This window comes from Salmo trutta, unplaced genomic scaffold (assembly GCF_901001165.1).
Source record: "Salmo trutta unplaced genomic scaffold, fSalTru1.1, whole genome shotgun sequence".
Taxonomy (NCBI): Eukaryota; Metazoa; Chordata; class Actinopteri; order Salmoniformes; family Salmonidae; genus Salmo; species Salmo trutta.
The window spans coordinates 24,094-31,268 of NW_021822284.1; the positions used below are offsets into that span (position 1 = coordinate 24,094).

Consider the following 7,175-nt stretch of genomic DNA (forward strand, 5'->3'; position numbering starts at 1 on the left):
GGAAACGAATATCCAACAAGTCAGTGACAACTGTCTTGAGTTTGGCCTTTGTGACAAAAGTCTGAGTTTGGGATCACTTACCGTTTGGACATTTACGCATTCTCAGTAGACTTTTGTGAATCCATTGTAGATTTCCAGTGTGTGAGGTGATGTACTTTGTGCAAGGCTTTAGTTGTTAAATGGGAAACGAATATCCAACAAGTCAGTGACAACTGTCTTGAGTTTGGCCTTTGTGACAAAAGTCTGAGTTTGGGATCACTTACCGTTTGGACATTTACGCATTCTCAGTAGACTTTTGTGAATCCATTGTAGATTTCCAGTGTGTGAGGTGATGTACTTTGTGAAAGGCTTTAGTTGTTAAATGGGAAACGAATATCCAACAAGTCAGTGACAACTGTCTTGAGTTTGGCCTTTGTGACAAAAGTCTGAGTTTGGGATCACTTACCGTTTGGACATTTACGCATTCTCAGTAGACTTTTGTGAATCCATTGTAGATTTCCAGTGTGTGAGGGGATTTACTTTGTGCAAGGCTTTAGTTGTTAAATGGGAAACGAATATCCAACAAGTCAGTGACAACTGTCTTGAGTTTGGCCTTTGCGACTATGTCCTGGGATTTTCCACACACACCTCACCTTCTAACTACTATCGTGTGGCTTGTGAGAGGTATAGAGCAAAACCGAATACATGTACGTGTTCGTGAGGGTCTCAGCTTTCCATACATGGGTCATAGTAGTTTCTAGCTCTAACCATTCAGTCTCTACAGATGTTTTTGTTGGAAGGGTTAACACCCAACTCTCCAAATTTAGGGATAGTATCCAATGCTCCACATTTTTTCAAATGACCAACCCACCTGCTCCTCGTTAGTATAGTGGTGAGTATCCCCGCCTGTCACGCGGGAGACCGGGGTTCAATTCCCCGACGGGGAGGAAAGACTGATTTTATTAGGGTGTACAATGTCTCTGATCCCACAAAGTGGAAGATATGCTTTGAATTAAAGCTTCTTATTACGATTTCCAGCCGTGGGGGTTATTTCAGCATCGCAAGGCATTGGTTGTTCCGTGGTAGAATTCTTGCCTGCCACGCGGGAGGCCTGGGTTTGATTCCCGGCCAATGCAGGAATTTTTTAACAAGCCATTTTGACAAGTATGCAAACCCCTGAGGAAGAAATCTATGTTTACATTGCCAGGTTAACAGCAATCTCTGGTCATGGTAGAATTCTCAAATGACTCTTGAAAAGTCTGAGTTTGGGTTCACTTACCGTTTGGACATTTACGCATTCTCAGTAGACTTTTGTGAATCCATTGTAGATTTCCAGTGTGTGAGGTGATGTACTTTGTGCAAGGCTTTAGTTGTTAAATGGGAAACGAATATCCAACAAGTCAGTGACAACTGTCTTGAGTTTTGCCTTTGTGACAAAAGTCTGAGTTTGGGATCACTTACCGTTTGGACATTTACGCATTCTCAGTAGACTTTTGTGAATCCATTGTAGATTTCCAGTGTGTGAGGTGATGTACTTTGTGCAAGGCTTTAGTTGTTAAATGGGAAACGAATATCCAACAAGTCAGTGACAACTGTCTTGAGTTTGGCCTTTGTGACAAAAGTCTGAGTTTGGGATCACTTACCGTTTGGACATTTACGCATTCTCAGTAGACTTTTGTGAATCCATTGTAGATTTCCAGTGTGTGAGGTGATGTACTTTGTGCAAGGCTTTAGTTGTTAAATGGGAAACGAATATCCAACAAGTCAGTGACAACTGTCTTGAGTTTGGCCTTTGTGACAAAAGTCTGAGTTTGGGATCACTTACCGTTTGGACATTTACGCATTCTCAGTAGACTTTTGTGAATCCATTGTAGATTTCCAGTGTGTGAGGTGATGTACTTTGTGCAAGGCTTTAGTTGTTAAATGGGAAACGAATATCCAACAAGTCAGTGACAACTGTCTTGAGTTTGGCCTTTGCGACTATGTCCTGGGATTTTCCACACACACCTCACCTTCTAACTACTATCGTGTGGCTTGTGAGAGGTATAGAGCAAAACCGAATACATGTACGTGTTCGTGAGGGTCTCAGCTTTCCATACATGGGTCATAGTAGTTTCTAGCTCTAACCATTCAGTCTCTACAGATGTTTTTGTTGGAAGGGTTAACACCCAACTCTCCAAATTTAGGGATAGTATCCAATGCTCCACATTTTTTCAAATGACCAACCCACCTGCTCCTCGTTAGTATAGTGGTGAGTATCCCCGCCTGTCACGCGGGAGACCGGGGTTCAATTCCCCGACGGGGAGGAAAGACTGATTTTATTAGGGTGTACAATGTCTCTGATCCCACAAAGTTGAAGATATGCTTTGAATTAAAGCTTCTTATTACGATTTCCAGCCGTGGGGGTTATTTCAGCATCGCAAGGCATTGGTTGTTCCGTGGTAGAATTCTTGCCTGCCACGCGGGAGGCCTGGGTTTGATTCCCGGCCAATGCAGGAATTTTTTAACAAGCCATTTTGACAAGTATGCAAACCCCTGAGGAAGAAATCTATGTTTACATTGCCAGGTTAACAGCAATCTCTGGTCATGGTAGAATTCTCAAATGACTCTTGAAAAGTCTGAGTTTGGGTTCACTTACCGTTTGGACATTTACGCATTCTCAGTAGACTTTTGTGAATCCATTGTAGATTTCCAGTGTGTGAGGTGATGTACTTTGTGCAAGGCTTTAGTTGTTAAATGGGAAACGAATATCCAACAAGTCAGTGACAACTGTCTTGAGTTTTGCCTTTGTGACAAAAGTCTGAGTTTGGGATCACTTACCGTTTGGACATTTACGCATTCTCAGTAGACTTTTGTGAATCCATTGTAGATTTCCAGTGTGTGAGGTGATGTACTTTGTGCAAGGCTTTAGTTGTTAAATGGGAAACGAATATCCAACAAGTCAGTGACAACTGTCTTGAGTTTGGCCTTTGTGACAAAAGTCTGAGTTTGGGATCACTTACCGTTTGGACATTTACGCATTCTCAGTAGACTTTTGTGAATCCATTGTAGATTTCCAGTGTGTGAGGTGATGTACTTTGTGAAAGGCTTTAGTTGTTAAATGGGAAACGAATATCCAACAAGTCAGTGACAACTGTCTTGAGTTTGGCCTTTGTGACAAAAGTCTGAGTTTGGGATCACTTACCGTTTGGACATTTACGCATTCTCAGTAGACTTTTGTGAATCCATTGTAGATTTCCAGTGTGTGAGGGGATTTACTTTGTGCAAGGCTTTAGTTGTTAAATGGGAAACGAATATCCAACAAGTCAGTGACAACTGTCTTGAGTTTGGCCTTTGCGACTATGTCCTGGGATTTTCCACACACACCTCACCTTCTAACTACTATCGTGTGGCTTGTGAGAGGTATAGAGCAAAACCGAATACATGTACGTGTTCGTGAGGGTCTCAGCTTTCCATACATGGGTCATAGTAGTTTCTAGCTCTAACCATTCAGTCTCTACAGATGTTTTTGTTGGAAGGGTTAACACCCAACTCTCCAAATTTAGGGATAGTATCCAATGCTCCACATTTTTTCAAATGACCAACCCACCTGCTCCTCGTTAGTATAGTGGTGAGTATCCCCGCCTGTCACGCGGGAGACCGGGGTTCAATTCCCCGACGGGGAGGAAAGACTGATTTTATTAGGGTGTACAATGTCTCTGATCCCACAAAGTGGAAGATATGCTTTGAATTAAAGCTTCTTATTACGATTTCCAGCCGTGGGGGTTATTTCAGCATCGCAAGGCATTGGTTGTTCCGTGGTAGAATTCTTGCCTGCCACGCGGGAGGCCTGGGTTTGATTCCCGGCCAATGCAGGAATTTTTTAACAAGCCATTTTGACAAGTATGCAAACCCCTGAGGAAGAAATCTATGTTTACATTGCCAGGTTAACAGCAATCTCTGGTCATGGTAGAATTCTCAAATGACTCTTGAAAAGTCTGAGTTTGGGTTCACTTACCGTTTGGACATTTACGCATTCTCAGTAGACTTTTGTGAATCCATTGTAGATTTCCAGTGTGTGAGGTGATGTACTTTGTGCAAGGCTTTAGTTGTTAAATGGGAAACGAATATCCAACAAGTCAGTGACAACTGTCTTGAGTTTGGCCTTTGTGACAAAAGTCTGAGTTTGGGATCACTTACCGTTTGGACATTTACGCATTCTCAGTAGACTTTTGTGAATCCATTGTAGATTTCCAGTGTGTGAGGTGATGTACTTTGTGCAAGGCTTTAGTTGTTAAATGGGAAACGAATATCCAACAAGTCAGTGACAACTGTCTTGAGTTTGGCCTTTGTGACAAAAGTCTGAGTTTGGGATCACTTACCGTTTGGACATTTACGCATTCTCAGTAGACTTTTGTGAATCCATTGTAGATTTCCAGTGTGTGAGGTGATGTACTTTGTGCAAGGCTTTAGTTGTTAAATGGGAAACGAATATCCAACAAGTCAGTGACAACTGTCTTGAGTTTGGCCTTTGTGACAAAAGTCTGAGTTTGGGATCACTTACCGTTTGGACATTTACGCATTCTCAGTAGACTTTTGTGAATCCATTGTAGATTTCCACTGTGTGAGGTGATGTACTTTGTGCAAGGCTTTAGTTGTTAAATGGGAAACGAATATCCAACAAGTCAGTGACAACTGTCTTGAGTTTGGCCTTTGCGACTATGTCCTGGGATTTTCCACACACACCTCACCTTCTAACTACTATCGTGTGGCTTGTGAGAGGTATAGAGCAAAACCGAATACATGTACGTGTTCGTGAGGGTCTCAGCTTTCCATACATGGGTCATAGTAGTTTCTAGCTCTAACCATTCAGTCTCTACAGATGTTTTTGTTGGAAGGGTTAACACCCAACTCTCCAAATTTAGGGATAGTATCCAATGCTCCACATTTTTTCAAATGACCAAACCACCTGCTCCTCGTTAGTATAGTGGTGAGTATCCCCGCCTGTCACGCGGGAGACCGGGGTTCAATTCCCCGACGGGAAGGAAAGACTGATTTTATTAGGGTGTACAATGTCTCTGATCCCACAAAGTGGAAGATATGCTTTGAATTAAAGCTTCTTATTACGATTTCCAGCCGTGGGGGTTATTTCAGCATCGCAAGGCATTGGTTGTTCCGTGGTAGAATTCTTGCCTGCCACGCGGGAGGCCTGGGTTTGATTCCCGGCCAATGCAGGAATTTTTTAACAAGCCATTTTGACAAGTATGCAAACCCCTGAGGAAGAAATCTATGTTTACATTGCCAGGTTAACAGCAATCTCTGGTCATGGTAGAATTCTCAACTGACTCTTGAAAAGTCTGAGTTTGGGTTCACTTACCGTTTGGACATTTACGCATTCTCAGTAGACTTTTGTGAATCCATTGTAGATTTCCAGTGTGTGAGGTGATGTACTTTGTGCAAGGCTTTAGTTGTTAAATGGGAAACGAATATCCAACAAGTCAGTGACAACTGTCTTGAGTTTGGCCTTTGTGACAAAAGTCTGAGTTTGGGATCACTTACCGTTTGGACATTTACGCATTCTCAGTAGACTTTTGTGAATCCATTGTAGATTTCCAGTGTGTGAGGTGATGTACTTTGTGCAAGGCTTTAGTTGTTAAATGGGAAACGAATATCCAACAAGTCAGTGACAACTGTCTTGAGTTTGGCCTTTGTGACAAAAGTCTGAGTTTGGGATCACTTACCGTTTGGACATTTACGCATTCTCAGTAGACTTTTGTGAATCCATTGTAGATTTCCAGTGTGTGAGGTGATGTACTTTGTGCAAGGCTTTAGTTGTTAAATGGGAAACGAATATCCAACAAGTCAGTGACAACTGTCTTGAGTTTGGCCTTTGCGACTATGTCCTGGGATTTTCCACACACACCTCACCTTCTAACTACTATCGTGTGGCTTGTGAGAGGTATAGAGCAAAACCGAATACATGTACGTGTTCGTGAGGGTCTCAGCTTTCCATACATGGGTCATAGTAGTTTCTAGCTCTAACCATTCAGTCTCTACAGATGTTTTTGTTGGAAGGGTTAACACCCAACTCTCCAAATTTAGGGATAGTATCCAATGCTCCACATTTTTTCAAATGACCAACCCACCTGCTCCTCGTTAGTATAGTGGTGAGTATCCCCGCCTGTCACGCGGGAGACCGGGGTTCAATTCCCCGACGGGGAGGAAAGACTGATTTTATTAGGGTGTACAATGTCTCTGATCCCACAAAGTGGAAGATATGCTTTGAATTAAAGCTTCTTATTACGATTTCCAGCCGTGGGGGTTATTTCAGCATCGCAAGGCATTGGTTGTTCCGTGGTAGAATTCTTGCCTGCCACGCTGGAGGCCCGGGTTTGATTCCCGGCCAATGCAGGAATTTTTTAACAAGCCATTTTGACAAGTATGCAAACCACTGAGGAAGAAATCTATGTTTACATTGCCAGGTTAACAGCAATCTCTGGTCATGGTAGAATTCTCAACTGACTCTTGAAAAGTCTGAGTTTGGGTTCACTTACCGTTTGGACATTTACGCATTCTCAGTAGACTTTTGTGAATCCATTGTAGATTTCCAGTGTGTGAGGTGATGTACTTTGTGCAAGGCTTTAGTTGTTAAATGGGAAACGAATATCCAACAAGTCAGTGACAACTGTCTTGAGTTTGGCCTTTGTGACAAAAGTCTGAGTTTGGGATCACTTACCGTTTGGACATTTACGCATTCTCAGTAGACTTTTGTGAATCCATTGTAGATTTCCAGTGTGTGAGGTGATGTACTTTGTGCAAGGCTTTAGTTGTTAAATGGGAAACGAATATCCAACAAGTCAGTGACAACTGTCTTGAGTTTGGCCTTTGTGACAAAGTCTGAGTTTGGGATCACTTACCGTTTGGACATTACGCATTCTCAGTAGACTTTTGTGAATCCATTGTAGATTTCCAGTGTGGTGAGGTGATGTACTTTGTGCAAGGCTTTAGTTGTTAAATGGGAAACGAAATCCAACACGTCAGCTGACAACTGTCTTGATTGTGCCTTTGTGACAAAAGTCTGAGTTTGGGATCACTTACCGTTTGGACATTTACGCATTCTCAGTAGACTTTGTGAATCCATTGTAGATTTCCAGTGTGTGAGGTGATTTACTTTGTGCAAGGCTTTAGTTGTTAAATGGAAACGACTATCCAACAGT

General features: G+C 42.4%; 6 non-coding genes across 6 annotated transcripts; all 6 read left to right on the forward strand.

Annotated features, from left to right (window-relative positions):
- The first annotated feature begins 854 nt into the window (after nucleotides 1-854).
- trnad-guc (transfer RNA aspartic acid (anticodon GUC)) lies at nucleotides 855-926 on the forward strand. The gene has a single exon. It is a non-coding gene; the product is annotated as a tRNA-Asp (tRNA).
- A 1,287-nt stretch (nucleotides 927-2,213) lies between these two features.
- On the forward strand, nucleotides 2,214-2,285 carry trnad-guc (transfer RNA aspartic acid (anticodon GUC)). The gene has a single exon. It is a non-coding gene; the product is annotated as a tRNA-Asp (tRNA).
- Nucleotides 2,286-3,572: 1,287 nt separating this feature from the next.
- Nucleotides 3,573-3,644, forward strand: trnad-guc (transfer RNA aspartic acid (anticodon GUC)). Its single transcript has one exon. It is a non-coding gene; the product is annotated as a tRNA-Asp (tRNA).
- Nucleotides 3,645-4,931: 1,287 nt separating this feature from the next.
- On the forward strand, nucleotides 4,932-5,003 carry trnad-guc (transfer RNA aspartic acid (anticodon GUC)). The gene has a single exon. It is a non-coding gene; the product is annotated as a tRNA-Asp (tRNA).
- Nucleotides 5,004-6,108: 1,105 nt separating this feature from the next.
- On the forward strand, nucleotides 6,109-6,180 carry trnad-guc (transfer RNA aspartic acid (anticodon GUC)). Its single transcript has one exon. It is a non-coding gene; the product is annotated as a tRNA-Asp (tRNA).
- Nucleotides 6,181-6,298: 118 nt separating this feature from the next.
- On the forward strand, nucleotides 6,299-6,369 carry trnag-gcc (transfer RNA glycine (anticodon GCC)). The gene has a single exon. It is a non-coding gene; the product is annotated as a tRNA-Gly (tRNA).
- Nucleotides 6,370-7,175: the final 806 nt, after the last annotated feature.